The sequence below is a fragment of the Microcebus murinus genome, chromosome 6, assembly GCF_040939455.1.
Source record: "Microcebus murinus isolate Inina chromosome 6, M.murinus_Inina_mat1.0, whole genome shotgun sequence".
In the NCBI taxonomy this organism is placed as follows: domain Eukaryota; kingdom Metazoa; phylum Chordata; class Mammalia; order Primates; family Cheirogaleidae; genus Microcebus; species Microcebus murinus.
Genome location: NC_134109.1, coordinates 18,907,246 through 18,935,036, shown reverse-complemented (window position 1 = coordinate 18,935,036; position 27,791 = coordinate 18,907,246).

Here is a 27,791-nt window from a genome sequence, read left to right as displayed (position 1 = left end):
ACATTTTAAAATATTTTAAAAAAAAATTGGATATTCATTCAATATCAAAATTTCATCGAATAATCCTACTTTTGGGATTTAACCACATAGTTGGCCCCTCGGTATCCACAGAGGATTGGTTTCAGGACCCCCATGGACTTCAAAATCTATAGATGTTCAAGTCCCTTATATAAAATGGCAGAGTATTTGCCACTAAGTACCTAATACTATATAAACTTTATGTAAATATTTGCTATACTATATTATTTAGAGAATGATTACATGAAAAAAAGTCTGTGTATGTTTAGTACAGAGTCTGTGTATGTTCAGTGCAGCCATTCATTTTTTTCTGATTATATTTTATCTGCAGTTGGTTGAATCTTCAAATGTGAAACTCATGAATGCAGAGGGCCAACTGTATATTGGAAACATTTGGACATATGAAATGGATGGACTTTGAAGTATAGAGCAGGTTTGTCAAGAAGAGACAGTGTTAAAACTAAGCCAATGGTCAGAGGGGAATAATGAAATCCAATATATAGTAGTGTTAGAGATGTCAAGGAAGAAGTATGGTTAAATGATGTGAAATACATCAGAGATTAAGAATATGAAGGGGGAAAAAGTCATTGGAATTAGCAAGAAGAAAGCCACTTGAGGTCTCTGAAGGATCTGTTTCAGAAGAATGATGGGCCTACAATGAAGAAAGAAGGAGTTTAAAAGAGGCCCTGGATGGACAGGAGGAGTTAGATACAGTGAGAGTGATTAATCACAAAAAAACAAATTAAAAGAAAGAAAGAAAGAGAAAAAGAAAAAAGAAAAAAAGAAAGAAAAAATTGGCAGTGGAATGAAGGAGAGAAATTATATGGTACATGAAATAGTCATCAGGGTCATGTAAAGGTTTTCTTTTATTATTTTGCAATATTGGTGAAGTCTCTGAATATTTACATACGAACAGAGAAGACAGGCTTAGGAAAAAAAGAAAAGAGAAGAAAAGGCAGATAGGTTGGGGGCCAAGAAGAATTAAGGAATCAAACCAATCTACTTACTATTGGTCATGAACAGAAAGAATCAAGTGTTTGGGTATCAGACAATCTTAAGGATGCTAAATTTAACAAAAAGTTCCCCAAATAAGTGAATTCTGGGTTTTGGCTTAGAAAACTTGACCTCAATACTGAGTTTCACTTTCTTTTTAGGTCCTTTGGAAATGCTTCCATGATGCACCATATTACTAATATGCCTAACTGATTCCTCCCACTTTCAGAATTTAGTTTTCACTGTTTCATTTTTTAAAAAATACAGAATATTCCCAACATTTCTTCTCCATGCAATTCTGCCATGCATAAATGTAATTTTCAAAGTGTGGTATTCTAATCTACATGGAATAAACTGTAATAAGAAAAGCTGGTACACCTTCATCAACCTTTCATGAGATGGTTGAGCTCCCACTCCAGCCTCACCTCCCACTCTCCACACTGGCTCTTCAGCAATAGGAAACAGCTGATTCACCATGCTGTGACATGCTGACACCTCTACCTATAATTATTTTCTACTCCTTCTGTCTTTTGTGCATCTTTTACAAGCATATTTAATAAAAGATATACTTTTACAAACATTTTTTGACTATTCCAATCACATTATTTATTATCTCTTCTGTGCCACATTAGTGTAATGAATATACTTCTGTTATTGCACTTTACATTCAGATTATAATAATTATGACTTCTTGACATATATTTGTTCCCTCTATAGTACAATAAGACCTATGTTCATGGACAGTATGTTTTCACATTGACATTGCTGCTTTCTAGCAGATTACTTGAATGGAACAAAAATTCATTAGAAAGAAAAGAAAGAACAAAAGAGAGAAAGAAAGAAAGAAAGAAAGAAAGAAAGAAAGAAAGAAAGAAAGAAAGAAAGAAAGAAAGAAAGAAAGAAAGAAAGAAAGAAAGAAAGAAAGAAAGAAAGAAAGGAAAAGGGAGGGAAGGAAGAAAGAAGGAGGGAAAGAAGGAAGATGAGAAGGAAGAAAGGAAGGAAAAAATAGATATATCAACTTCACAACTACTTAAACTTGTCAGAGGTTTATCTATCTACATATAGGAGATAACATGCTTTCTGTCATATTAGAGCAATTCTCAGAGGAAACTTTACTTCTTCTTGGGGAAATAATAAAGCTCATATTTCAACCATTCTTGTCCTCCCCTTTAATGTCACATTCTAATGTTGATTTTCCTCTTTTTCTGAGATAATCATTAGACCCATGAAGATGTTTACCCAAAATAATTTAAGCATTCTTCAAGTTGCCCACTCAGGATTAGTTTTATAACTGCTTCTTTAAAGAAAATTTCTTCATTCACCTCCATGATGTTAAAGACAGCAAATTTATGAATATGATGTTACAATAACCACAATTTGCAACCACCCAAAAATTATTGCAAACTTCCAGCAAAAAAGAAAAAAGGAAAGAAAAGAAAGAAAAAGCAGAAAATAGAGGGAAAAAAAAGAAAAACCTCCAAAACAAAAATACAGAGTATTCATTAATGCGTGGCAAGACTACATACTAGATATATACCCTAAAATTAGGTATGTTTAATTGTAAAAATATATATGTGTATAAGAAATAAAAATATATATAATATATACATGAACTTTAAAAAGATTCATTATAAAAACATTCACTGAATTGTCTATTCAAATAATATTACAAATAGCAATAAACTAAGCATGTATATAATACAATAATATTTTTTTCAAAAACATGCAGAGCAACTATCATTCTTGAGTACTTTATACGTGAAAGTTACTCTCTAAGGAATTTGTATGCATTTTATCTTTTAATCTTTATATTAACCTATGAGGTAGAATCTTAATATTTATTTTACAGATTAGAAAATATAGCTTAAAAAGGTCAAGGATAATTATTTAAAATCAGACAGAGAAAGTTACGATTCAAATTTAAATCCATCTAAGCCAAAGCCTGGGTGCTGAGTATTCTATAAGACCAGTGCAATTTCTCAGAACATCAGAAATGGGATTCAATGTAGAACTATTTAAAGTGTTCACTTTTCAGAAATATAATGGATGGAATAATTATAGCTGTTCTGCTGCAATGCTTGTTTTGAAAAGAGATTTTGTTCTAAGACAATTGACATATTAGGGAACAATTTGAGCATAACAGAAATCTCACGTTTACTTACGTGCACTTCCATCTTTGAGAAACATTAGGTGAACACAGAAAACTGCCCTCAGTTCAACTCAGCTGCACAACAATACACAAAGCACACACACCTCAAACATCTACCAACTACTTCACTTCACCTGTTATGAGCCACACTGATCCACATCTGGTGTCCTGGGTTTCCATACAGTTTCAGATAACATTTCCTCTACTACTTCATAATAACCCATGAGATGCAACCTTTTCCACAACAAAGTCTGTAAGCAAGCTTTAGGTCTTTTTCAAAGTAAAAATGTGACATTTATTTTACCAACTATGTATTACTTAATTATTTAACATGTGTGACAAAATACATTATAATCAAATTATCAAAAGGCAAAGGCAAAGAGAATTTTGAAAGAAACAAGAGAAAAGTGACTTATCACGTTCAAGAAAATCTCCACTACAGAAACCCACTATGGATTTCTCTGCAGAAACTTTGCAGGACAGAAATGAATAGAATACTAAGTTTAAAGTGCTAAAAGAATAAAACTGTCAACCTAGATTACTATGTCTTGCAAAATCATCCTTCAAAAAAGGAGAGTTAAAGACTTTCCCAGTTAAACAAAAGCTGAGGGATTCCATCAATACTAGACCTGCTTTACAATAAGTACTAAATAGAATCCTTCAAATTGAAATGAAAAGACACTAAACAGCAACATGAAAGCTTATAAAAGTAGAAAACTTGCTGATAATGGTAAATGTATAGGCAAACACAAAATACTACAATAGTGTAACTATGGTGCATGAATCAGATTTGATGGAAATGATAACTCCTTTTCCATCAACAATTACCTTAAATGTAAAAAAAAATCAACCTCATCAATCAAATGACAGAGGTTAGATAAATGGACTAACTTTATGCTGTCTAACAAAATCTAACTTTTTACTATCTACAAGAGATGCACTTTATACTTAAGGACACACATAGACTACAAGTGAAAAGAGAAAAAAAGGTATATCATGCAAATGAGAAATGGGTGGTCAGATTTATAACAGACAAAATGAACTGTATGACAAAAATTGTCACAAAAGACAAAGAAAGTTCGTGTCCCACCAGCGTCGCCAAAAATAAAAAAATGAAAAGACAAAGAAGATATTCTATTAATATAATAATAAAAAGATTAGAAAACCCCAAAGATTCAACCAAGAAACTCCTGGAACTGATCAATGAATTTAGTAAAGTCTCAGGATACAAAATCAATACACGGAAATCAGAGGCATTCATATACGCCAACAACAATCTAATTGAGAGCCAAATCAAAGACTCAATTCCCTTCACAATAGCAACAAAGAAATTAAAGTACTTAGGAATATACTTAACCAAGGACGTAAAAGACCTCTACAGGGAGAACTATGAAACACTGAGGAAGGAAATAGCAGAGGATGTAAACAGATGGAAATCCATACCATGCTCGTGGATCAGCAGACTCAACATCATCAAAATGTCTATACTACCCAAATTGATCTACAGATTCAATGCGATACCTATTAAAATCCCAACAGCATACTTCACAGATATAGAAAAAATAATTTTACGCTTCGTATGGAACCAAAGAAGACCCCGAATATCAAGAGCAATTCTAAGCAACAAAAACAAAATGGGAGGCATTAATATGCCAGATATCAAACTATATTACAAAGCTGTAGTAATTAAATCAATATGGTATTGGCACAAAAATAGGAATATCGACCAGTGGAACAGATGTGAGAATCCTGATATAAAACCATCCTCATATAGCCATCTAATCTTTGACAAAGCAGACAAAAACATACGCTGGGGAAAAGAATCCCTCTTCAATAAATGGTGTTGGGAAAACTGGATAGCCACCTGCAGAAGGCTAAAACAGGACCCACACCTTTCACCTCTCACAAAAACCAACTCACGCTGGATAACAGACTTAAACCTAAGGTATGAAATTATTAGAACTCTAGAGGAAAAAGTTGGAAACACTCTCCTAGACATCGGCCTGGGCAAAGAGTTTATGAAGAAGTCCCCAAAGGCAATCACAGCAGCAACAAAAATAAATAAATGGGACATGATCAAACTACAAAGCTTCTGCACAGCCAAAGAAATTGTCATGAAAGTAAACAGACAACCTACAGAATGGGAGAAAATTTTTGCATCCTATGCATCCGATAAGGGACTGATAACTAGAATATACTTAGAACTCACGAAATTCAGGAAGAAAAAATCAAATAACCCCATTAAAAAGTGGGCAAAGGACTTGAACAGAAACTTTTCTAAAGAAGACAGAAGAATGGCCAACAAACATATGAAGAAATGCTCAACATCCCTAATCATCAGGGAAATGCAAATCAAAACCACAATGAGATATCACTTAACCCCAGTGAGAATGGCCTTTATCAAAAAATCTCCAAACAATAAATGCTGACGTGGTTGCGGAGAGAGAAGAACACTCCTACACTCCTGGTGGGACTGCAAACTAGTTCAACCTCTGTGGAAAGCAATATGGAGATACCTTAAAGCGATACAAGTGAATCTACCATTTGATCCAGCAATCCCATTGCTGGGCATCTACCCAAATGATCCAATGACACTCTACAAAAAAGACACCTGCACTCGAATGTTTATAGCAGCACAATTCATAATTGCAAGGCTGTGGAAACAGCCCAAGTGCCCATCAATCCAAGAATGGATTAATAAAATGTGGTATATGTATACCATGGAGTACTATTCAGCTCTAAGAAACAATGGTGACATAGCACATCTTATATTTTCCTGGTTAGAGCTGGAACCCATACTACTAAGTGAAGTATCCCAAGAATGGAAAAACAAGCACCAGATATATTCTCCAGCAAACTGGTATTAACTGAGTAGCACCTAAGTGGACACATAGGTACTACAGTAATAGGGTATTGGGTAGGTGGGAGGGGGGAGGGGGGCAGGTATATACATACATAATGAGTGAGATGTGCACCATCTGGGGGATGGTCATGATGGAGACTCAGACTTTTGGGGGGAGGGGGGGAAATGGGCATTTATTGAAACCTTAAAATCTGTACCCCCATAATATGCCGAAATAAAAAAAAATAAAAATTAAAATTAAAAAAAAGGTACTGTAACAGTTATAAATATCCATGTACTCAACATCAAAGCACCTAGATACATGAAGCAAACTGACAAGACAAAAGGAAAAAAAAAGAGAGCAACACAATAACAATAGAAGTTTTCAATATTCCACTTTGAATAGCAGATAGAACCTTCAGACTGAAGATCAGTATGACAATAGGAGATTCAAACAGCACTGTAGACCCAGTGGCCCTAATGGACATATACAGAACATTCCACCTAACAGCAGCAGAATATACATTCTTCTCAAGTTCACATGAAACATTCTACCAGATAGGTCACATGTCAGGCCACAGAACAAGTCTTAACAATTTAAAGAAGATTAAAATAATTTCAAGTATATCTTACTTATTTATTTGTTTAATCCCATAAATGTTCTCCAGTACCAAGTATCATTTTTGACCATAATGAGATAAGACTAGATATTAGCAGAAGGAACAATGGAAAATTAAAAAAATATGTGGAAATTATTTAATCACACAGTTGTAATGACCAATAAGTCAAAGAAGTAATCAAAAGTGAAATTAGAAAATATCTAGAAACAAATGAAAACAAAAACACAAGATACTATAACTTATGGGATATTAAAAAGCAGTACTGAGAGATAAAGTTATATTGATAAATGCTTACATTAATAATGAAAAAGGTCTCAAATAAATCTAATTATATACCTCAAGAATCTAGAAAAAGAAGAACAAACTAAGTCCAAAGTTAGCAAAAGAAAAGAAATAACAAATATCAGAGCAGAAATAAAATAGAGAATAAAAAACAATAGAAAAAAATTAATAACAGTTTTTTGAATATCAGTTGATTTTTTAAAAGATCAACAAAATTGAAAAAATTTTTGAAAGACTAAGAAAAAAGAAAATTTAAATTAATAAAATTAAATACTCAAGAGGAGCTATTACACTAATGCTATAAAAATAAAAAGAGACTACTATGAACAACTATTCACTAACAAATTATATAACTTAGAAGAAATGAATAAATTCCTAGAAACATACAACCTACCAAGACTGAGTCATGAAGTATTAGAAAATCTGAACAGATCAATAACAAGTAAGACGATTGAATCAATAATCAAAAATCTGCCAACAAAGAAAAATCTAGGAACAGATGGCTTCACTGGTCAATTCTACTAAGCATTAAAAAAGAATTAATGCTAATCCTTTTCAAACTCTTCTATAAAATTGGAGAGAGAAACATATAATTTTTTTTTCTATGAGGCCAACCTCATACCAGAGCCAGGCAAAAAAACACTATAAGAAAATAAACTTACAGGCCAATAACCCTGATGAACAGAGATGTAAAAATCTTCAACAAAATAATAACAAAGTCAATTCAGCAGCAGATGTAAAGAGTCATACAACATGACTATTTGTATTTATCCCTAGGATGTAAGGAAATGTCAACATATGAAAATTGATGGTGGTGACACACCACACTAGCATAATAAATCACATGATCATCTCAATAGAGGCAGCAAAAGTATTTCATAAAATTCCATACTCTTTCATGATAAAAACACTCTACACACTAGCAAGAAAAGAAATTTACCTCAACATAACAAAGGTCATATATGTAAAGTCCATAGCTGATATCATAATAATGAAAAAGTAAAAATTTTTCCTCTAACATTAGGACAGCCACTCTCCCCACTTCTACTCAGCATATTATTACAAGTGCTAACTAGAGATATTAAGGGGAAAAAAGAAAAAAAAAAGTAAAAAGCATTCAAATCAGAAAGCAAAAAATAAAATTAACTCTGTTTAGAGATGACATTATTTTATATGTAGAAAATCCTAAAGATTACACAAAAAATTGTTAGAATTAATTAAATAATTCAGTAAGTTTTAGGATATAATATCAACACACAAAAATCAGTTGCGTTTCTACACGTTAATAAGCAAGAATACAAAAAGGAAATTAAGAAACAAACCCACTTACAATAGAATCAGAAATTAAAGACACAAATACATGGAAAGGTATCCTGTGTTCATGGACTGGGAGATTTAATATCATGCACATACTCATACTTTCCAAAGCTATCCACAGTCAATGAAATCCCTATCAAAACCTAATGGCATTTTTTTTTAACAGAAATAGGGAAAAAATTCTGAAATTCATAAGGAATCACGAAAGAACACCAGGTAGTCAAAACAATCTTGAGAAAGAAGGACAAAGCTGGAGGCCCCATACTTCCTGATTTTCAAACATATTACAAATCTATAATAATTTTAACAGTATGGCACTAACAAAAAGACAGACATATAAACCAATGGAACAGAATAGAAAGCCCAGAAATAAACGCAGGCATATTACATCATTGATCATTGACATGGGTGCCAAAAGTATATAGTGGGGAAAGTATAGTCTCTTCAACAAATGGTGTTGGGAAAACTGGAGAGCCACATCTAAAAGAATGAAAACAGACTCTTACACCATTTACAAAAATAAACTAAAAGTGGATTAAAGACTTAAACATAAGATCCGAAACTTTGAAAATCCTAGAAGAAAACCTAGGGTAATATAATAGCTTCATGACATTGTTCTTAGCTGTGATTTTATGAATATGACACCAAATGTACAGATAACAAAAGTTTTGGCAAGGATATAGGAAAATTGGAGCCCATAGTGAACTGTTGGTGGGAGTGCGTAATGAATGGTTCAGCCACTATAGAAGGTAGTATAGAGGTTCTTCAAAAAATTAAAAACATAACCACTATATGATTCAGCAATCCCACTCCTATGTATTTATCAAAAAGAATCAAAATCAGGATCTCAAAGAGATATTTGCATTTCTATATTCATTGCAGTGTTATCCACAATAGCCAATAGGTGGAAACCACCTCCACATTCATCAACAGATGAATGGATAAACAATATGTGGTATCAATTTATTCAGGCTGCTATTTAAAAAATGTCATAAACTGGGTTACGTATAAGCAATAGAAATTTATTTCTTACAGTTCAGGAGGCTGGGAAGTCCCAGATCAAGGTCCTGGCAGATTTCGTGTCTGGTGAGGACAGATTTCCTGATTCATCAATGGCCTTCTCATGCATCTTTAGCTGGTGCAGGCGGGCAAACAAGCTCCCTTGGGCCTCTTTTATAAGGTTATCAATCCCACTCAAGAGGGCTCTGAGCTTGTGATCTAATTACCTCCCCCACCCCCCACCTTTTAATACCATCACCTTAGAGTCTCGATTTCAACATAAGAATTTGGGGAGAGACACAATCATTCAGACCATGGAAAGTATATACACACAATGAAATATTAGTCAGCTGTAAAAACAAAGGAATCCTATCATATGTTATAACATGAATGAACCCCGAGGACATTATGATAAGCAAAATAAGTCCTTTCCAGAAGGACAAATACTGTATTATTCTACTTATATGAGGCATCTAAAATAGTGACACTCGTCAAAGCAAAAAGTAGAGTGGTGATTGCCAGGGAAAAGGGTATTGGGAGGTGATGTTCAATAAGTATAATATAAAGTTTCAGTCATGTAAAATTAAAAATTCTAGAGAGCTGCTTTATAACATTGTACTTATAATTATCAATACTATACTGTACACTTAAAAATTTGTTAAGAGAGTAGATATGGTTATGTATTTTCAACACCAATTTTTAAACTTAAAAAATTGTCAATAATCATAACACTTTCTGTTTTGTTGATAAACAGTAAGTAATCAGCACACAAAATCAATTGCTACTGGCATCTGTGAAAATTAAAGCCTGACTAGAAGTGGTGAAAGATGCTATTTCTAAACATGCACAGTATTTTCCTTAGTTACCCAAAGTTTTAACTTAATTGTTTGAAAATGCTAGTGCTATGCTCTTAGTGCAAACCTGTTTGTTTAAAATTAACACAGCTGTTGGGCATATGGCAAGGGCTTCACAAGGAAGAATTAGGAAAACCTATAAAGATCAAATTTGAAGGTGCTTTCTTGAACCTTCAGGTTAGAAGAAACATTTCTATTCTTTTGATTAATAAAGTCTGATACAATTCATCTATGCCATTTTACAAAGGTCAAATTCTGAGAGTACTCACCATTCATTTACTTATGAAGAGATATAAATGAGATTTTTTATTCAAAGCAAGAAAAATGTACTCAGACCAAGAAAATAATTTGCATGATTTCTGCATCTGCCAGAGGATCACGCAACCAGAAACTTGCATGGAAGTAGACATGATACTTGAACTATCTAGCAACTTCTATAGAAGAGGCAATGACCAATGAGAACACAAAGACATCAACTATATAAAATAATAATACTATCCTGGTATGTACTGGTTAAATGTTACTCTTCCCAGGAAAAAGGGGAAAAAAGATATTTATGACCAATCAGGTGCCAGACTTCAAATACACATGAGGATAAAGTTGAAAAGTGTTGAAATTTGTTAAAAATTTGTTTCAGAAAATAATCAGTATCCTTTCTCTGACATATGCCAGTTAAATGCAGTTTGTAAAATTATATACTTTTTTACTGCATTCTGAGCTAATTTTTGTATTCTTTAGGGAGAATGTGTTACCCTTCTTAGGGAGAATGTGTTACTCTTAGTATATCCACTATCCTGCCCCTCATAACAATAAAGCAGGAATGCAAAAGTAACCACATCCTTAACTACCATTGGTGAGGTGCCCACACTAAGTCAGAAGTGACTTAGATGCTTCACGTGTCTGACTACTAATTCCTCCCAAACCAGAAGATAAGCATGATTATCCCTTTTTCATAGGTAATGAAACCAAGCCTTCAAGGGGCTTATTGGCTTGACTTAGGCCACAGTGACAGACATTTAAACCAATGTATGTCTGTTCCCAGATCATATTATTTAAAATGTGGAGAGTAATACAAATCGATTTCATTTTGGTTGGATTGAATTAAAATCTCTTTATCTCACCCTGACCTTCACAGAATCTAACTTAGGCCCATCTCTTAGATCAAGAGAAATTATTCCAAGGTTGCCATTTAGCCCACGTAGAGGATGGAAACATTAAGAGGCAAAAATATCTTTGTTCCCAAATTGATTTACATATCAAAGCTTTTTGTAGAAGGCTGAAATAAACAGTTCAGTTTCTGGAAACTTATTTAAATCAACTTTCACATTCTTTGGAGCAGTTAACCACAACATTTTAAAGGGAATTTATAAGCATCTCAAGCTGGCACAAGATTTGTTCATTTTAGGGTAGCTAAACACGGCGCCCATTTTTTCCTCATGACCTCACCAGAGTCTTGGTAGCTAACACTGCACAACTTTCTCATTGTAAGTCAGTCATTCATCCTAGAATATTTCTTTTTCTCTCCTTGAGACTTAAAAAGTTTTAACCTATTGAATTTATTCTGTGGACAACGTGCCAGATACAAATGTCTTGCATATGATTGTTTTGATGTCACATTTCTTAAAATCAAGCCATTTACCTTGAATAATATATGAAAGAGCATAAAATAAATGAGTGGTCTTCAAAATAAAGTCTATAGGAGGTGGCTCTGTGTGATAGCAAAAAAGCAATCTTTTAATTTAAGAATCTAAGAGAGTGATATCAGCCCTGCCACTATTTATATGTCATTTAATATCTGTGATTTAAGTTCTACAACCATATGATACATTAAAAAAAAATCTTCATACTTTGAAGTGCATGAGCTCAACCCTGGCATTCTGGATTCTGGATTCCTACCTTATAACCATATTATGAGAGAGGGAAAAAAAGAACCCTTCATTTTGAACTTTCTGTCTTTCCTCTAACTCACAAAATCTATTTGGCTAGAACAAGAGGACTTTAAATTTTCTTTACTGCAGATCCTGTATTTCCTATTCTAGAAAAACTGTAAGATTATAAAGATCTATTTAGTCCAATGCTTTCCAAATGTTATTTGGTCACAATATTTGGTTGCAACCAAGGTTTGGCTGTTTAATTTCTTTTGGGATGAAATGAAACAGAATAGAAAATATCAGAGTGATTTGCATGTAATAAAGTTTTGTTATGTAAAATTTTGTTTTAATTTATAAACATATGTACATATAAATGAATTCTGTGGACAATATTGTATTAATAAAATGTTTTTATTACTTTGATCCCAAAATGAATATGTTTAAATACCAATTTTGTGCCTCTATGCCTGACTCTTGAAATATAAATGGTAAATCAAGTAACTTAGGCAATTATTTTCTCTATAACTAAAACCTGGGTGTCAAGAATATATTTTTTAAATAGACTAAAGTACATTGTTGTCAATAACACCCAAAGCTAATCTTTGTCCTGATTATCTTTTGAATTATCTATATTCTTTCTTGGAGCAACAGACCTAATAGCTTACTTACCATTAGAGATGGAAAGCTGGAAGTGAACATGATATATGGAGGGAAGAAAAGTGTGTTTAAAAGTTTTTAAAAATCCCTTATATTTTTAAATGCCTTTACTAAAGGCAGTGGGGTGGGGATGACACTGTATTATTTAACTAAAATAAATCCCAGACAACAATCACTTTGGTGTAGAAATCAATATTGCTATCATAAAAATTGAATACAATGTTGTTATGATAATGCTTTAGTGCACATTTAGTATCTATTGTATGTTCCTGGTGCTTTTGTCTAACTTTTTTATACCAAGCTTTTTAAAATGTTATATGACTCATCTGAACTCTATTAATAATATATTCTTAATTTTTTAAATAAAGAGAAATTATTTGCATAAAACTTGAAATTAATGTTTTTGTTCTCAGATGGGACACTGGGCACATATGACTATTCCTCCCTTTCTCCAAAAAAATCATTAAAATGAAAGTAGAGAAGTATGTAAAGGAACAAATAAATTATATTTAAAAAATGAGGAACTGTATTTCTCTTACTTTTGGTTCCAATTGCTACTGTAGGCTTCCAAGTCACCTGATTAAGTTCTCTGTAGTTCATGTCACAGAAGCCCTGGAACATAAAGATAGATGTGTATTATATGGACTTGACACAAGGGCCACTCAAATCAGACTTGTAAGAAATTGCTTGAATCTTTAGTAAAGGGGCCACCACAGCAGTTCAGCGGATAAAGAGGTAAGGCTGGTGGGGTTGGAGGTGCTGTGGAAATGAGGCAGGGCCAGAGGAGCTATGGCTTACCACATGCACAAGAGGAACCGGGTAGTGATATGGGAATGGTTTCCCAAGATGAAGCCCTCTAGAACGGGCAAAATTATAGAGTCAGAGTGGGAGGAAGTGCTAACTCTAAGGGGACAATGCCATGTAAATCAAGACGACTATCTCCCCCCATGACCTGCGTATATATACCCCAACTTGTAGTATTGGTCTTCCAGGCTGAAGGTGGTCAGTGACTTTGTAAACAAATATGACAGACTCTTGGCCTGTGCCCTGTTTACAGAAATGAAAATGAAGCTTGCCATTTAATACATCTCACCTATGGATATAAAGTTTGAAATTTGTCATCTTTTTTAAAGAAAAGTTAAGGAAAAACTGAGGAAAACTATACAATCCAACTATAGCACTATACCTAGTCAAAAGAAAAATGACTAGATGTGTCAGTTCAGGTATTCTAAGAAGCAAACACAAAGATGAGAGTAGAAATCTAAGAATTATATTAGGGTAAATAAATGCTCACGAAGTGTAAATTTAATGGAATTAAGACAAGTCAAGAGAGTCTTCAAAAAAATTAATACAGTATGACTAAAAGTGAGACTGTCAATTATTTGCAATATAACTTAGATTACTTAGAATAAAAATAAGAAAATTTAAATCTTACAATGCAAATGAATGAATGGATTTTGAATGAGTATCATTCAAAATTTGTTAATGCATCACACAGGAGTGTAAAACCTGCGATTTTGGAGAAAAGCTTATTAAGCTCTTTCTTATTGGCATTAAAACCATCTTTAAAGAGTAGGCTGCTATGAAAACATAATTAATATGGCCAAATAACATGCCAAGGATTTCTATTCCATACACATTATAAGTTAGTTTGAAAGCTGAGATTATGTCAAAGTTTTAAATATCTACTTAATGAGAGGATGGACATTACAGATTTTCTCATTTCTTTGGTTTTGTATAATGGGTTCATAAAAGTGAATATGAAAAAAACTATTCATTACCTTATAAAACATATATCCAGATAAGAATATTTAAACATATATATATATATATATATATATATATTGTTAATAAGGAATTAAACTCATTGGCAAAGAAATACAGATATATACTCAGAATTAAATATATATATATATATGTGCACTTATGGGAAAACAACACAAAAGAGTTATATGTTTATTAAATATATTTAGTTGTCACAATATCTTGAATTGAAAGCACCAACAAAATTAATCAAAGCATCCCAAAAAGCTTCAGTTTCTTAAGCACATTCGTAACGTTGGTCATCTCATGAACCATCTACCTCTTAGGCTGCTATGATACCAAAGGCTGCTACTAGGTTCTACCTAGTAGTTCTGATTCTCTGTTCTTATCTCAGAGAGCAAAACATTAACTCCAGCTTGTCTCACAATCTTATACTTCTATTCATCCCCTAATCTACACCATGAGGAGCCCCATTTTCTCTCATACATAACCTTTTAGTACATGCTCTGCAACTTCTGTTTGTATCCAGCATACTCCTATGTCCTCAACACTTTCTCACAACAACCTTATAAAATTTCTTTGTTCTAAGTGTCACCTAGCTTTGCTCTTAAAAGGAGACTTTTTTTTCACTCATTCCAGATGCTTCTGGTTCATGAAGTAAGGTATATATGTCTCTTTTGCTGATAGATGATCACTTTCTTCTCTCTTGCAAAAATACAGTGTTTCTTAATAATTAATCCATAAAGACATAATCCTAATTGCTATCATTTTACTAACAAATTAGTGAATCCTCTTCATTCACTGCTGATTTCAATTTCTTTCTCCCAATTTTTCTTCCCTTTGACAATTTTTTGTTTATTCTCGGGGACACTGATGACTTGATGATTAAAGCATCAGAACACCTACCTACCGAACACTTGATGTGATCTTCCCCCAAACCAATTTTAGCCACTCCCATGACTATGCTCTAAATTTTATATATCAGACAATTGGAAAGCTTCACATTGTATATTTCAGATACTTCCACTTTGCAACCATTTTTTTTATACTTGGATGAAATTGTTCATTTATCACGATTGCCAGAATTACAAGATTCTTCAGCACATCCAATCCATGTTTTCTTTTCCCATGGTTTATTTCCCACCCTGGGTGCCTTTATATTCTTTTCCAGCCTAAGTTTACATTTTCCATCATTTTGATTATTCCCTTGGCCATTGCTTCAACTATTGGCAAAACTCCAATTTTGAATGAATCTTTCATCTGCTTTCTCCACATCAGAACAGAGTCACCATATTTGACATGAAGCAAATAATCACACAACCAACCAGACTTCTTTTACAGAATTTTTTTTAACATTCCCCTCGATTTTCTATTAAGCAATGCCTAGGAATCCTACTGTTTTTCTCTAGTAGGCTTTTTTTCTCATGTCCTCAGATAACAATTTCATGTCTTCTCCTCAAGTATTCAGGATCTTGGCAGATGATCTTGCTTTATATTTATAAATCTTGTTTATAAGATGGGAACCTCTTTCTTTTTCTGCTAGGCACATTTGAACTCAACCTTTTTTCTTGCTTCCTACTACAATGCATGAAGCATCCCTCCTGCTCTAGAAGTCCATTTCTCCTCTTGTGCTTAAAAGCTGTGCCCTCCAGTTTCTCAGAGACTCAACTCCTTGGTCATCCTTCAGTTTTCTGCATCATTATTTCTTTAGTTTCTAGCTGGTTATTTCCATTGGCTTTAAAGACTTTCTCTAGAAAGGCTCATCTCTTAAAATCCTACATTGACCCCTAATCATTCCTCATAAATTTCATCATTTCACAGATCTCGTTTGTAGTCAAACTCTCAGAGAGCTGCCTGGATTAAATGACTCTAATTTCTCACCTCTTATTCTCTCCTCAGTGAACACAAAGAGGTTTCCACTCTCAGGTATTCAATAAAAACTGTTCCTGAATTCCATTATGTCTTTGCTTCAAAGGACTTCTTATGTTTTATTTCTGCTTATTATTAATCTGTAGAGCTTTTTTTATTTAATAATTTTTCATTCATGTAAGTTCCATAGGGGCATGAACTCTACATCTTTCTTTTTTATATTATATTCCAGTGCCAAAGGCATGCCGGTAAATAAACATTTGTTGAACAAATAAATGAAATAGCTGTATTGAAAGATATCATTCAAATAGTCAATTTTAACTTGGATAAACATTGACTGCCATGTGAGTTATATTCAACTGAGGCTAGTTTTGACCCTGGGGCCTTATGAAGCAAAATCCTTCAGTTGGTTCATGAAAATCTTACTTGTTGATATTCTTATTGTTACAATTAATATTGACAATTTAATTCTAAAAACGTGGATGGGATTGCATATAACTAACTCACAGAAAACAGTAAAAAATAACAAATTAGAAAGGATCGTTTTGTTTTAATAAAACAGCATGGCCCCAGGGAAAATTTTTTTTTTCTAGTGTGGTAGTCAGTGTTAAGATGCATGTATTTCAAAGAGAAAACAATATAAACCATTATGTTGCTAAAAATCATTTTTTATAATGAACAAGCAACCCACATGTGTTACTTTGTGGAGATTGGAAAGATTCTAATTCATTTCATTTTTTAATTTAGCATGACTCTAAGATCAATACAACAAAAACATTCTACATCATCTAAATTGTATTATCAATGTTTGTGATATCAAAACATTATTACAGTCCATACAGGCTTTCTAATAAGAAATACAAAGCCAATGATTCTTCCTTCCTCATTTTATACACACCCTGAAGCTCCATGCTGTCTCTTTCTTTTAATTTTTTTTTATTTTTTATTTCAGTATATTACAGGAGTGTATACATGTTTAGGTTACATATATTGCCTTTGTTCCACCTGAGTCAGAGCTTCAAGCATGCCCATCCCCCAGATGGTTGCACTGCACCCATTAGGTGTGAAGATACCCATCCCTTCCTCCCCCTCCCACCTGCCCAACACCCTATGAATGTTACTACTATGTGTACATAAGTGTTAATCAGTTAATACCAATTTGATGGGTAGTACATGTGGTGCTTGTTTTTCCATTCTTGTGATACTTCACTTAGTAGAATGGGCTCCAGCTCTATCCAGGATAATACAATAGGTGCTATATCACCAGTGTTTTATGTGGCTGAGTAGAACTCCATGATATATATATATATACCATGTTTTATTAATCCACTCATGTATTGATGGGCACTTGGGTTGTTTCCACATCTTTGCAATTGTGAATTGTGCTGCTATAAACATTCAATTGCAGATGTCTTTTTTATAGAATGTCTTTTTTTCTTTTGGGTAGATGCCCAGTAGTGAGATTGCTGGATCAAATGGTTGTTCTACTTTTAGCTCTTTGAGGTATCTCCATAGTACTTTCCATAGAGGTTGTACTAGCATGCTGTCTCTTTCTGAACTGAATGCCTGCATTAGATGTTCATTCTAACTTTATGCCATTGCTCACATATAGCAGTTCTATGCATCAGAAATATAATGCAAGCCACATATGTGTTTTTGAATTTTCCAGTAGCCATATTAAATAAGTAAGAGGAAACAAGTAAAATTAATTTTTATGATATATTTTACTTATTCATTATTTCCAAAAATTATTGTATGTATTATTGTTGAGATAATTTACAATGTTTTTCATACTGTCTTAGAACACAGTAAATATTTTATATTTGTAGAACTGCTTAATTATGATGCTAAATTTTATCTGAAGTGATTTGAATTATATTTTATTAAATTTACAGTTGAAAAAGTAGATTCACCTACCCAAGTCATTCCAAACATACTTAAAAGTTTCCAATAACTGATTTAGCTTTTTTAAAAAATTTAAATTCATTAAAGTTAAGTTAAAAATTTAAATACTTAGTCATGATAAGCACATTTCAAATGCTCAGTATTCACATGTAGCTAGTGGCTACCATTTTGGATAGCACAGCTATAAAGAAATCAAGGGACAAAATTTGATTACCTTTCCCTATGTAAGCTTATATCCAAATTAATTATTTTAGATTTAAAAATATATATTAACTATGTAAGTATACATCTGTGTATAAGCATACACAGATATAAATATTTTAAATATCTAAATTATAGTAATACTCAGGAGGTAACTTATTCCTATATTATCAATAATTTTTATTTGTATCTTACAATAATCCTGATTATCTTAATTACAGGTGTCAACCTGGATAGGTCACAGATGCACAGACATTTTGTCAAATGTTATGCTGGGTTGGTCTGTGAGTGTATTTCTAGTAGAATTCACATTTACATTAGTAGACCAAGTAAAGCAGATTGCCCTCCCCAATGTGTTGGGCCATATACAATCCACTGAGGGTCTGAATAGAACAAAGGTCTTGGTAAAAAAAGAATTTGTTGTCTCTGCCTGTCTTTGAGCTGGGACATCAGGGTTCTGCCTTCAGACTTGGACTCAAATTGAAACTTACTCCATTGACTCTCATAGGTCCCAGGCCTTTAGACAAATACTGGAATTATACCATCGGCTCTTCTGAGTCTCCAGTTTACCAGCTGCAGATTGTGGTACAGAAATTGTAAGAATTATCAACCTCCATAACTGTGTAAGACATTCCTTATAATATGTATCTTTCCCTAAATATATATATATATATATATATATATATATATATATTCTTTTTCTCTGGAGAACCCAGACTAATACAGTAGAAATGGCAAGTATCATCACATTTTTACAAATTAAACAAATGCAAATAATGAAGATGACCTCACAGTGTCCATCTATGTTTCTTTGAAAAGTCACTTGATATGGTTATAAAAAATTCTATAATTAGATCCCATATAATCTTCGCCCTTACTCAGTATTATATGCACAGATAGCTAATTTCATATCCAGAAGGATTCTTGAAGAGTCTGCTTTGTTTTAGTATGTGCATATAATGGTAGTGGACATTAAAAGAAAGCATTTTAAAATTTTATTGAGGAAACTTACATATATGACTTAGACCATTTCATAGAGTACTTATTAATTTCATTTTTCCCCTTGAAAAAAATTATTAGATGAAAAGTCATTGGAATAGTTATGCCTAAAAATACTTGGTCATTAATAAAAGACATTTTAAAACACTTCATGTGGGGAAAAATGCAGTCTAGAAAAAGAGAATACTTTTTTTTTAACAAACCTGAATTGGCAAAAGTTATTTAATAGTCTCCAAAACTTCAGCAATTTATTGGCTTATAGGCCCAGGGCTATAAAATATCATAAAACTGTGTATTATTATTCCTGGAATAGGAAATGGGAAGAGTGTGGTATATTTCTATGGAAAATGAATACAAAGAGACTCAGGATGGGGCTGCTTTAAGAAACAAAGTAAGAAGTATACAAATAACTAACATTTGCTTGCAATCAATTTTTATTTAACTTTTTCCAATGTCCTGGCTTTCTCCTAAACATTCTATTGTAAATTCCAGCTATTTATACACAAAATCTAAGCATGTCAATAAGAAATACCTATGCGCTAAAGCATTAGATGACTTGATAATACAAATATATTATGCGCTATTGGGGCTCCCACGTCTAATTCATTACATATGTGAGGAAAGGGAAGGGACCCATCAGTTTGCCATCCTGAGAAGGAAATGTTGCATGGCTCTGAGATTTGGAATAGGGAATGGAATTTGTCAAGGTGGGGAGCAGGGGGAATGACTGACATGATATTCCAAGAAGCAGGTGAAAGAGCAGTAAGGAAAGAAGAAAAGACATTTTCAAAGATCTTGCTGTGGGTTGCAACTTAAGTCTCCCTTAAAGTTTTTTTGAGAGTTGCAAGTGAAGGCAGGAATCTTTTAAAAGTACTTTCGGTTGCTGGATTGTATTCCTTTGACTAGTTCATCCTCAGCCAAAGTCATGAGGGGGCTATAATTTATATATGGTCACGTTACATTCTGAAGGGCACGGCTCATGGTTTTGGATCTAAAGTACCCAGATCTAACTAAAAATCTTCACTGCTAACCCGAGCCAAGTATGAGTTCACTCTGACAGCCTGACTGTTGACACCCTCTTGTAATGGAGAGGAATTAATCAGACAGGATCTACGACATCAGTTCTTAGAAAGCTACATCAAAGTCACAGAGACAACGCGCAGATGACACTAAAATAGAAATAGGGGATTTTTGTAGAGAAAAATGAGGCTTATGTGGTATTACATGAGTTTTCTCCACTGATGGACTTTGAAAACCCTCTAGTGAAACTACATTGGAAATGAGGATCTCAGCGACCTCTTGGACACAGGCTTTCTTAAGGTATTTTAGGCCCTTTCTATGGCAAGAAATCGTCAATGGCTGACTTGTTAGGGTTGGTTTGAACATCTTCCAGACAATACCAGCAAAGAGGAGATACCCTTCACTGCTGGTTCTTATGGAATTTGCAACCCATTAGGGTTTTTCTACTCATGGGTAGAGTGCGATCCCCAACAGAAACTAGAAAAAATTCAGTGGATCTAAAGTAGTTTAATCACCTAAAAATGAATCAGCAAGTGAGTGCTGTATAATTAATTCTTAACATTAGCATTCCAGGTGGGGGTGTTTTCAATGTTTACCTAAAGATGGACTGGGAATCTAAACCAAGGGATAGGCACATAGAATTGTTATAACCAGCTCCTCAGCAGCAACTGCTTTTAAGTTACACTAAGCATACACTGTTAAAACTGTTTAGCTTTACAAACACTTCATTCAAATAAAATTGTACATTCAAGTATGATATATAAAATAGGCCAAAGCAAATCTGCTCATTGATTGAAGTGGAAATGGGAAATGTAGGCTGTTGAATCCCTACTCTGCCTCTTCTTCATCTGTGACATGGACATTAAGAAACCTCAAAAAGTGCTTTAGGACCCAACTAAATGCATTTTGAAAATCACAGCTCTGAATTATTCCCTTTTAATTTCCTGGATCCCTCTTATTTGCTGTCAAATTATTAGGCAAAGCCTTACTAACTTCTCATTTAGTAGAACCGCCTTCTGGGAATAAACATACTTTTGATTTTATTATTTTGCTGCTTTCATTAATTAAATATCTTCAATCATTATAATAATAGCACCCCATGACTGAGTGTATACTATGTGTTTGCCAGTCTTAGAAGTCATGATGGCATTATCTCATTTAATCCTCACTGAAAGCTTATACTACTATTATTATAATGATTTTTCTCACTTTTCCAGATGAGGAAACTGAGGTTCAGAGAGATTAATAAAATTATGCAACTACTATAATAGATCTCAGAGGGTCATAATTCAGGCAGAGTTTTGAATCCAGGTCTCTGAGACTCTAACATCCACTTTCATAAACACTATCAACTATTGCCACCTTTGTTAGTTTGATACTTGTGATAGTCATTTCTAATTTCTAAATTAGAATTTTAATTTTGTCTACGGCCATACCACCCTGAATGTGCCTGATCTCATCTGATCTCAGAAGCTAGGCAGGGTCGGCCTGGTGAGTACTTGGATGGGAGAATTTTCATTCTTTCTCTCCATATGCTGCTGCTTTCCCACCATTACTTTTATCTGAATATGTTTATGTTTATTCTTGAAAATCCAAACCATTAGTAACACACCTCAAATATATCCTCAAAATATGTTAAAGCCTACTTAGGTCAAAACAGCTCAGCACATTGATGGTTGTTGGTTTACTGAGTGGCTGCCACTTATCTATCTTGATAGACTGATTTCTATAAAGGATGGGTCTGCTAATGCACGAAGTGCTCTGAATATTGTTTGGGCAGGAAAGTCATTACTTACATCACAACACCCATGATCTTTCTCAGCTTTTGTGGAGAAACATATATACACTTACCAATTTTTTGCAGCCCAGCAAAGCTTGCTAATCAGGTGCAGACTGGGCTCCTTTCTGCCAAGATGGAAGCAGGGTTTGTGAGTTCTCTGCATTCCTCAGACTCACTGGAGGGTACACCTGGTCTTAGTTAATTGGGTGAAGGAGTTTTGCCTGTGAGGTGAAAGGAATTAGTGACAGGTTTCCTATTCTCTTGACCCCCTGAGGTGGGATAAAAAGCATGACTGGCTCCCCCATTTTACAAGACCAATCGGGGAAAGACATAATTAAAGTAAAGATGGTGTGGTGTGAGGTTTTTCTCTTATTTTGGGTTGATAAAGGTCAAATAACACAATATTAGACAAACGTTGGGTTAGCTGGCTTTATGTTTAAGATTTAGCTAGCGGGCAATAGAGACAACCAACTACATCATTCAACACCACTGGGTTATAAATTTGCCATTATGTGATTTAGTTGAGTGATGCTGAATAGGACTTATAAACTTTATTGGAGTTCAAGAAAGGAAACCATCACACCTGGCTAGGTCTGACATAAGGGAAAGTGCCTTGTGGGAGTTGGTCAGACCTTCTAATATGATCAATGGCCTGATGTTACCCAGCAGAAAGAAATAAAAGACTTGACTTGGAAAGTGTGTTAATTCTTTCGGGCTATTTAGTATAATTTAATGCACTGTAAAGTGCCCCAGGGTATTGAAAGAGTTAAACTCCCTGGACAAAATGAAGAATTACTCCCCTTTTCCTGGAAAAATGTGGCCCATATGTATAGAAAGAACTTTATTAGCAAGAGTATTAAAATTGGTTTCACTATAAGCGATTTTCCTAGGTCCCATTTCTGTGCCATCTGTCCTTTTTTTTTTTTCTTACCAGTAAAAGCAATAAAATGTACACGTTCACTAAAGAGAAAAAAGTAGAGTTTTATGACATTCAAGGGTAGTTAAAATTCCGTTCTCCTATAGAATATAGCTTGATCTTTCAGAATACTGTTTTAATAACTAATTTCTAATATCTATTGCAAATTGTCCATACTTTCTGTTAATGATTACACAGGCAAATTGGGCAAAAACTAAGAACAAAACAAATCCCAAGTAATGTAAACAATAATTATCATTGCTAAGGCAAATGGTTGTTATGGTTTTCATATAGAAAGGAGAATCACAACAGATGAAACATCAAATAGGGTTAACCTTATCTTCATGGTCTACTTATAGTAAAAGAGAAAAAGAAAAGCATTCAAATTAAACAATTGAGTCCTGCAAGAAAGGCTTCTAATTTCCTGGTCTTGGAGTCTCATCACAATAGAAGATCAATGGTAATAAAGAATGAAAAGAGTTAATCAGTCATGACCATTGACACAGATTTTTGTTAATAAAACACTCCCCTTATTCCTACTTTGCCCTCTTAGCAGTGTCTTTGCCTGGACTTAAGTTTTTTATTATGGAGTTTTTTTCCTGTACTTGATTAACCTTCACACTTGTTTTCGGTTGTACATTTAATAACCAACCCAATATCTTCTATATTTGTTGTAGAATCATATTAAATACTGCCATGAAGGAAATTGCCTTAAATGAAGAGAGAAATGAATTTGGCCCATTTCCGTTTAGTGATAGATTTTTGACCTTTAGGTTATATGGATGCCATTTCCTAAAATCTTGTGGGCTGGAATGTGACTTTTGGTGATACTAATAATATTCCAAACCAAACCCTTTTAACGCACTGATCCCAAATCATTTTTCAAATAAATAAAAAGCATTACACATGTTATTCAACAGGAGAAAGTCAAGGACAGGAAGCTTAATTTTCCTTCCTGAAGATCTTCTTTGAGTAGTAGATAAGTCAAGGATAGAGCTTAAAATAACATATTATTGGTTTTCTGTGCCATTAGACCACAAGTATTAATATTTCATTCAGCTGCAATGTTTCAGGATTTACTAGAATGTAGTGGAACCTAATTTTTATTGGCCTTTAGGGTTTTTAAAGCTCTTTTTGCTCCTAATCCGATTACCTAATTTGATCTGAAGGACAGATTCATACACAGATCAGATTATCTGAACTCCAGTTTTCTCTGTCCTAGAATGAGGCAGTAGCCTCTCCCTCATCTCCATAACTCCAGAAGGAGTTGTGGAAGTTCAGCTGGGAAATGTAATGCTGCCATAGGTGAGCATGGTGGAATGATGATGGAGACTCAAGTTTGGAGAGAAGTAGTGGCAACTAGCTACTGGGGCAGGATGCACTCTTGCACTGGCTCCACTTGAACATGGCACCTTATATCAGCAGCTTCAATCATGAGGACACAACATGGGTATCTTCTCTGGAGCAATCCAGCTGTTTAAACTCCTGGCATCTTCTCAGTCTGTGCCCATGGGCTATGAGAACTGCAGGGTTCTTCAACAGCAAAAACTGCAGGTGTTATGGAAATAATTGGGGTTGCTGGGGGCAATTTGCTTACCTCTCCAGAGCAGGAAAGCAGCTTCTGGTCCTGAACTGATCCTGAGTGGGGAAATGAGTTGGCAGCATCAGGGTGCCTCACTCCTTTCTCTTTGTAGCCTTCCTGCATCTTGGTGTTCCACAGTGTCACCAGCAGTCCCCTGCTGCACCCCAGCATCTGCCTGAGACATGCTAGTCAAAATACAGCGTGTATTCATTGATGTGGCCCTTCTTTTACGTGGAAGGGGACAAGTATCAGGCACCTTTATTCAATCATGTTTCTGATGTTAAATTAGCCCATGCTTCCTTATCCACTATGTAACAAAAATTCAGTCTTCACTTAAATCTTACACCTAAACACTAATGATATTTGCAGACATGTATTATCTTTGTTTCTAGTTTTTCCTGAGTCCTTACTCATCTTTAATAACATTACTTTTAACATCTTAATTTCTTTATTTTAGTAAATTTGATATATTAATAACTTGCCTTTGATTCTATAGAGTCATATGAATAAAATGTCTTAAACATCTTTGTGATTTTATTACTTTTCTCTTAACTATTTCCTTTAATTAATATAACTTTATAACATGAAACTTATTTTTAAATAAATGCTGTCTACTATTTTGCTCAATATCTGGTTCAATACATTTTTCTCCCTCCACTTAATATTTGAGTTATTCTTATTAGAAATGATAACTGTTCATATAACTATACCTGCTTCCTTGAAATGTAACAAATATTTGGTGGCAAATGTCTATTTGATATATAATAATACATTTTTAAATTTTCACCATTTTTCATTAAGTTTAAAAGAAATTCAGATAATGCCTTGGAATGATCACTTTTCATTTGTGTGTGTGTGTATGTTTTTCATCATAAATTCCATTTGGAAGCAGAAGTTGAAAGCTAAATGGAAAAATTCACTGTGGAATGCATTTTGCAACAGTGAATGCTAGAATCTATATGTTAAAATCCATCCTTGAAAACTTCCTCATCTCCTTGAACTCTCCCTAGAGGGTTCCTTCTTTGATAAATGTGGGAACATTTTTATAGGCTAGTTTCTAATAACAGAAGAATGTGTCTTACTGTCTGTACTAACACGAGTACTTAATATAACCCTATGAACTTATAAGTACCTTTTTGTTGACCGACAAAGGCATTTCAAATCCTTGGACAAGTGGATTGTAATACTTTTAATCCAGATTCCTAATCTAAATTATGATGGTAATGGTTATGGTATTCAGGAACTCCAATTTCCCTGTTACAAGAAGTTAAATTAATTGCAAACTATATGCTCCTAAAGGTTAAAAAATTAAAAGACATTGGAAAAAGATAAATACAGATCTCAAGATATTACATGTGATAAAATACATCTTCTTGCAAATAAGCAGCATTTGTGAAAACAAGATTGTTTTCCTTAGTGTTAGTGTCTTCAGTAAACACTTTGCCAAATTTCCATTATAGATCAAAGAGAGAACGGAAGGCCACAAAGACAGTAAAAACAAGTTTTGGACTATTTCCATCATTTTTATCAAGTGATTTAAAATTATTTAACAGTAAACACTCTGAAGTAGATTTTTTATTTTTGACCTCAAAAATTATTATGTTTTAATTTGAAACCTTATATTTTCATGAAGCATTATTGGATTTGGGTTGCATATGTGAGATGGGGAGAGATGTTCTCATCTGACTATAGCTCATATCTTTTTCTTTCTCTTTTAAACAGTTGAGGTTATAAGGGGTCCAAATACAGACACGCAAAGAAAAAACTATGATAATAAAATATGTAATAGGAGCCAGGAACTTGGAATTCTCTAAGAGGTTGAACTTTTTACCCTACTAACACTGTTTTTTTCTCCTTTCTTTCTCAAGATGTCGATCTATCTATTAATCACCACTAAATCCTCTGAGGATTATTTTTAAAAATGTGTGAGTATGTGTATGTGTGTGTGTGTTCATTCTCTACTGAATGAATTAGAGATATTGTGCAAATTAAAACAAAAATATGTGTGCATCAATAAAACTTAAAGTTCAGATTTTGTCTTTTTGATTTATTTATTTATTTTTGTCTACTTCTGTTTCCTCTTTATTTACTGAAGAGTTGCCTAATACTTAAATCTGTCTCTCTTACTCAGGATGCCTTCTTTCATAATCACTACTGCTCTGTGCTTGGCACATTGACCTTTAACCTTTCCATCATGAGACAAAGGGAACAATGATACCCTTATGTAAAGACAAATGTTTGGATGCATTTCTAGCACTCTAAATAGCTCCCTAGAATCTGTGACAAAGGACTACATACTATTGTCCCTATCATAATTTGTGTATTGGATTATTGCTTGATTGAATTATAAATCTGTTGAGATTTGTTTTCTTATATCCTTCCCTTTAATGACAGTATCTCCATACTTCTTACCCAAGTTGCATTATGGAAATTCCATGACTGAATCAGTCTTTTCTTCTCCTTCCAACCTTGTATTTCTTCCTTCCTCTCCTCTGAAACTCACATAAATAGGAAGTTTTAGAAAATGAATAAGATAAAAGTGTGCATGTTTATAGCTTAAAATGTGTATATTTGTAACTAGGAGTTTCTAGGCATTTCTGTTTTTAACCTTTATTTCTCATGGTCATCTGAACGTTCAAATACTAATTTGTACATGTAATTTTTGTTTTATTATTAAGCAACTTTAAGCTTGTGACTCTCTTCAAAGTATTTTTAAACATTATTTTTTAAACATTGTTTACGCCTGTAATTTAAGAAAAAATATTGAAAAGGGTAAGAAGTAATAATATACTTGAGTTTCAGCACACACTAAATTTTCAAGTGTGATAAGTCTCTTTAGGAGATTGTTTCTTATTATTATGTTTTAAATAACCTTTAGAGAAAACACTCCCATGCTTCTTTTCTGTATATATTCTTGATGACACTCTCAAATTAAATACTGAAATAAAATGTGACTAAGTATTTACAATGAGAAAGACATTGTTCAGAAAATAACATGTGTTCTAAGGAATGTTGAATAATCTCAAGAACAATGAATCAATAATGAGACTACATTTTTACACTCAATAATATTGCTTTTTTAAAGTGATTTGTTGATGTTAAAGAATTAATCTTTAATTGGATCTTCAGTCTCAATTATGATTTATACCAAAA